Source organism: Eublepharis macularius, chromosome 12 (assembly GCF_028583425.1).
Source record: "Eublepharis macularius isolate TG4126 chromosome 12, MPM_Emac_v1.0, whole genome shotgun sequence".
NCBI classification, from domain to species: Eukaryota; Metazoa; Chordata; class Lepidosauria; order Squamata; family Eublepharidae; genus Eublepharis; species Eublepharis macularius.
The window spans coordinates 78749774-78755666 of NC_072801.1; positions in this window are offsets into that span (position 1 = coordinate 78749774).

Below are 5893 nucleotides of genomic sequence, written 5' to 3' on the forward strand. Positions count from 1 at the left end.
CTCCCCTCCCCCCTGCCCCGCCAATCTCCAGGAATTTCTCAACTTGGAGCCTAGACAGGGGAGAGCAGAGAGAGTGGGCAGTCCCAAGTGAGAAGGGGTGCTTCCCCCCCCCCGCCCCATCCTCGTAAGAGGGAACTGCAGAAGAGAAGGCAGAAGCCCTCTATTGAATATGGGACTATTTTGAGCTTGGGTTAGGGCTGTCAAGTCCAGCCTGGGAAATTCCTGGAGATTTGGAGGTAGTGACTGTGAAGAGGAGAATTTGCAGAGAGGTCTTGCCTAGAATCTATGGTATACCATAGAGTTTGCCCTCTGAAGATGCCATTTTCTTCAGGGGAACTGATCTCTGTAGCTGGGAGCTCAATTGTCATTCTGGGAGATCTCCAGGCTTCACCTGGAAGTTGGTGAGTGGCAACCCTAGCTTGAGTGGAGTTTTTCCAATGTGGCCTAGGTTTCCAGTGCTTGGAGGGAGAGGCAGCTTTGCATACAAAAGGTCCCAGGATCAGGCCTCCATTTAAAAGGATAGGGCCCGGCTAGCTTCCCTGGACAACCGCTGCTGGTTGGAGGAGACAAGATGGACCCAAAGAGCAAAGGACTGACTCTGGAGAAAGCAACTTTGTGTGTTTACAAAAACCAGTTGCCGACAGGGGTGGGGGAGCTCTTTCAGAAGAGCCTGGAAGAGCTGCCCCCCCTGCCCAGCCTCTAGGATGAAATGCATCCCAAATCCAAGTCTCTTTGCTTCCATTTTCAATCCTTGCCTTCCTCCAAGGAACTCAGGGTGGTGCACCCAGAGTTCCTCATGTGGCCTTTACAACAGTATGTGCTCCTACCTGCTACCTGTGCTTCAAGTATGATCCTACTGGGCAGTTTTATGTTGTCTGATGTCAGCCCTAGAATTGCTTCTGCTCTGTTTCAGCATTTCGTCAACTCTGTATTGGATTCTTGCTAATGCTACATCTTTGCAAACTTTGCGAACTATGGCATTGTTTATGGGAAAGTCCTTGATAACTGATTGTACTAATGTAATCTGCCTTTAGTCTCAGTGAGAAAGGCAGACTATAAATGACATAAAACAGACAAACAAACAAGTCCTGTGAAGCAATGACTGGCCCAGAATCATCTACTGAATTGCTCAGACCTGGCTGAGCAGGGACCGGAACCCAGCCGAGCCTCTTGGCTGCCTTGGTGGGCACGGCAGACAGAAGGACCATGTACAGGGTTGGACATACAAGTGCTCCAAAAGCATCAGAAATGTTTCAGGTGCAGGAAATCTGAATTTCCATTGGACTCGAATCCTGCTGTTGTGCTGCAGGCCAACAAGGCGAGCCTCCTAAAATAAAAGAAACCAAAAAGCCCGCCAGAGGGCGTACGTAAGCCTCTCCTGCCTTTTTTCTAATTTCTATGGCCCAAGACCCTAAGCCTGACTTCCGGTTTGAAAGTGCCCTGGTTTCCGGCTCCAAAGCAAAGGATAGAGGCCTTTCACTATAGAGTTTCAAAGGCCTAGAGCGACACCTCGGGAGAATCGGCGGAAATTCCAACCCCTCCCCCCACACATCTCGCGAGATCTTAAGAGCCGGCGATGACGGAAAGCGGAGAGTTGATAGGCGCGGCTTCCCTTTTTCTATGGCCCCGTCTCTTGTTTACCCACTGATCTCGCGAGAGTAAGCGCCTCAGTGTGGCTGGACCCAGCGCCTGCTGCTCAAATCACGCGAGATCTGGTTTGGTGGATGGCTTGGCAGCGGTTGTAACAGAACTGAGTGGATTCCAGAGTTGCCAACTCAGGCTTCAGAAATACCTGGAGATTTTGCGTTGGAGCCTAGAGAGGGTGGGTTTTGGGAAGAGGAGGGGCCTCAGACTCCTCCCATCCAAAGGAGCCATTTTCTCCAGAAAAACTGATCTCTGTGGCCTGGAGAATTCGGGAGGTCTCCAGCCGCCTTCTGGAGCTTGGCAACCAACTCATCAAGGTCTGGTTGAGGCAAGAAGGGGGAATGAGTGAGCAAAGCTTAGGGGGCAGCACCACTGAAGATTGCTCCTGATGAGTTTGGACTCTGCATGGGGAACTCCTTGCAACTAGCGAACTAGCGCAGCAAAGGAAAAGGTTTCAATCTCCCTCTCTTTCCCTCTTGTGCTGGCTTTCTAGTTGCAGGGTGTTTGTAAGCTTCCGGCTGCAGCCCATCCTGCTGCCTCTCTGTCTTTGACTACAATAATCTCCTGGCTGTAGAAGCCAGGCCATAGCCAGCCGATGTCCTAACAATGGGGGTGTTGTTCCGACAGGCCAATTCCAGGTACAAGCCTCTTTAAACTCAAGGTGCGAGCCTCTTTGGTGCAAGCCTCTTTAAACTCAAGAGGGACCCAGGTTTGACTTCTCTCTTTGCTTGCACTAACCTTGGGCCAGTCAGACACTTCTAGACTAATCTACCTAACAGGGCTGTTGTGAGGACACAATAGAAGAGAGCAGACTGATGTAAGCCACTTTGGGTCCCATTTGGGAGAATGGTGGGGTATAAACGAAGGAGTAAAGGAAATGTTGGTATGTCCATGCACTACTAAGTGTGGCATAGGTTACGTTTATTTTTATTTATTTATGTCACTTATAGTCTGCCTTTCTCACTGAGACTCAAGGCGGATTACACAGTATGAGGTTAATACAATCAGTATCAAGTAAGTACAATTCAATACAATACCATAAGGTAAACACATACAAGTTTAAAGGCATAGCATTAGCAAGGATCCAAGACATAGTAGAGATACTGAAGCAAAACATAATCAATTCTGGGACTAACATTAGACAGCATGGAGTGATGGTTGTACATGGGAGTACGTATTTAAAGCAGCAGATAATATATGAGGCAAAAATGGTCATAGATGAAGTCTATGACCCCCAACTTGTTAGTGAAGCACCTGAGACCCCATCCCTACAATGCAGCCCTCCCATTTGAGTAAAACGCCTTTCTGAATAGTTCGGTTTTGCATCATTTACAGAAAGCCAGGAGAGGGGGGGCTCTTCTGACTTCCTCAGGCAGGTCATTCCACAGGATAGGGGCCACCACAGAGAAAGCCCGTGTACAGGCTGCTGCTGACTTCACCTGTGGCAGCCTGATTCCTGCAGGAGACCCTGTTCAGATGAGCGAAGCTGCCGTAGAGGAACATAGGGAGGGAGGCAGTTCCATAGGTATGCCGGACTAAAGCCGTGAACAACTTTGTATGTAATAACTAATACTTTGAACTGCTCTTAGTGTTTATAGACCTGAGTTCCAATCACCACTCTGCCATGGAAGCTCACTGGCTTACCTTGGGACAGTCACCTGCTATGCAAAAAGGAAAGTCCCATCACACCTTAAAGGCTAATACATTTATTGTTAGCCTCTAAGATGCTACACGACTGTTTGGTCAATAGCAATCTGTCCCATTGGAATTTGGCTGAGGAGAGACCTTTACCAATATGGTGTAGTGGTTAGATAACTGGGCTGGGATCTAGGAGACCCAGGTTGAATCCCCCCCCCAATCTGCCTGCAAGCTTTCTGGCTGACCTGGGGTCAGTCACATGCTCTCAGTCTAAACTGCTACACAGAATGGTTGTGTAGCCTAGGAGTGCTCTTGAACCCAGGCCCGTTACTGACTAAGCAAGGTGGCAGCTGTGGCCAGGAGTGCCTTTTGCCAGCTTCAACAGGTTAGCCAGGCCTTTCCTGAGCAGAAAAGATCTGGCCACTGAGCTACAGGCCTTGGCTACATCTAGATTACTGCAATGCATTCCACGTAGAGCAGCCCTTGGGAACTTCGATTGGTACAGAATTCTGCAGCCAGGATGCTGACTGGAGTGGGGGGTTGCAGGGCCACTGTACTAGCTCCCAATCTTTTTTCTGGGCACACTTCAAGCTGCTGGTGATGATGGTCTTTAACACTCTGTGTATTTGGGACCAACATACCTGAAAGACCATCGACTCCCTTATGAACCTCCCCAACCACTGCAGTCGTCTGAGATCCTGATTTGGGTGCCCCTGCCTTCTAATGTTAAGCGGGTGGCAGTCCAGGAGACGGCCTTCTTGGTTGTGGTACCAAAACTCCCCAGGAACCCTGATCTACCCCCTTCTTCTGCTATCTTCTGTCAGTGAGTAAAGACTTCTTTTTGTTTCATTTGGCATTCCTTCAATTATCTTTCCTACCCAATGTTTCAGTTGTTATTTTTGTGTTTTCTATCTATTTCAGCTCTGGTTTTAATTGTTTTATTGATGTGTTTCTTGTTGTTTTCAGTGATTTTCATGATATGATTTTTATCATGTATGTTTTAATAGTTTTTAAGATACTTTATTACGTATATTTTGTTAGCCACCCTAGGTGGCCCTTTGTTCTACATTCCGAACGTGGCACTAATCTGCCCAGAAGGGTGATATATAGGCACACTGTTGTTATTATTATTATAAGGTTAGTAAGGTAGGGTATGAATTTTGGAAACTAAACTAAACAAATAATAAAATGGAGGAGGGGAAATGACATTATAATAAGCAGTTTTGGGTCTCTATTTGGGACAAAAGTGGAATATAAAAATCTAAATAAAACAAATTCAGTTTTCCGAACGGTGATGTTACTTGCAGAATTGTGGGGAGGCAGAGGTGGAAACAGTAAGAACTCTTTAACTTTTTATAGCACTACAAGACCCTTGTAGATTGTTTCAAGAGGACATTGAGGTATTTCTCTGTCTTTTGCCCTCTGTCTAATACAGCAGAGTGGTGAGCAGAATTCAGCTGATGGGGTGGCACCCTCCTCAGTCACTGCAAAAGGGCTGCCTGCTATGCGGCTCTTCAAGACTTCCCAAAACACGATCAGGAAATAAGGACAGAGAGCAGCTGGATGAAAATGGCTTCCTAGCCAAAGTTGTGTGTATATCACAGATAACAATCTCCCAGCTGACTCTTCGTACATAAGAAAACCAATTTGGAATTCTGGACAATCAGATCAGAGAGGGCCCTGCAGATCTTACTTCGGCATGAACATTTTAGATCTTCTCCTACCACAAATGTCTTATCGTGTGTAATCTGCCTTGAGACTCAGTGAGAAAAGCAGATTATAAATAACACAAATAAAAATGTAAGATTCTTGGACTCCAGTACTTGCAAGGGAGGGTCCTTGCATTTACAAAATGAAGTTCCCAATGTAATCAATGAACTGGGAATCACAGCGGGAAGGTGGCATAAACAATTTGGAAATTTTCTACCCATATTCAAATTTCTTAATTCGGAATTCAATGAATTCTTAGCAGACCCTTGTCCCTCCCTTCTTTGACCAAACTGCTCCCATCAGCTTTGCCTTCTAGAACATGATCATTTCTTGTCAAGGCATTTCGGTTGTTTTTCCTTTTTCTTTTGGTTAATTTACAAAATTATGTATTTCTGCATACCGGGTTTGGTCCAGAAAAAAATTCTTTGTAACTTTATCCATAGGAGAGGAACAATGTAATTAATGCCAGTAAGACTTAACAGACTATTTCCTACTATGGCATTCAAATGTTTGGCTTTCTGGGTGGCTTCCCCCCCCCCCGCCCCATCTTTGGTGGACCCGATTCTACATTTAACTGTAGAGTTCTGAAGTAGTTTCTGTAACCTCTGACATTATTGGAACTAACCTTCAGTTTGATCTGTTACTTATTTTATTGAATTCTGCCAGTATAGATTGTCAAACTACTAATAGATTACTGATACTAACTCTTAATTGGTAAAGGCGCTGGAAGAAAGGCAGGTTAAAGTTTTTGAATTTGCAGAAATTAAATGCTTGATAGAAATAGTTCCAACTTTAATCAAAAGGAAACTATTTCTAGAAATAGTTTCCTTTTGATTAATATTGGAACCGACGCTCTCTTAATGAGCCCTGAAAGGAATGTGAGGTGCGGCGCTTTTACAGC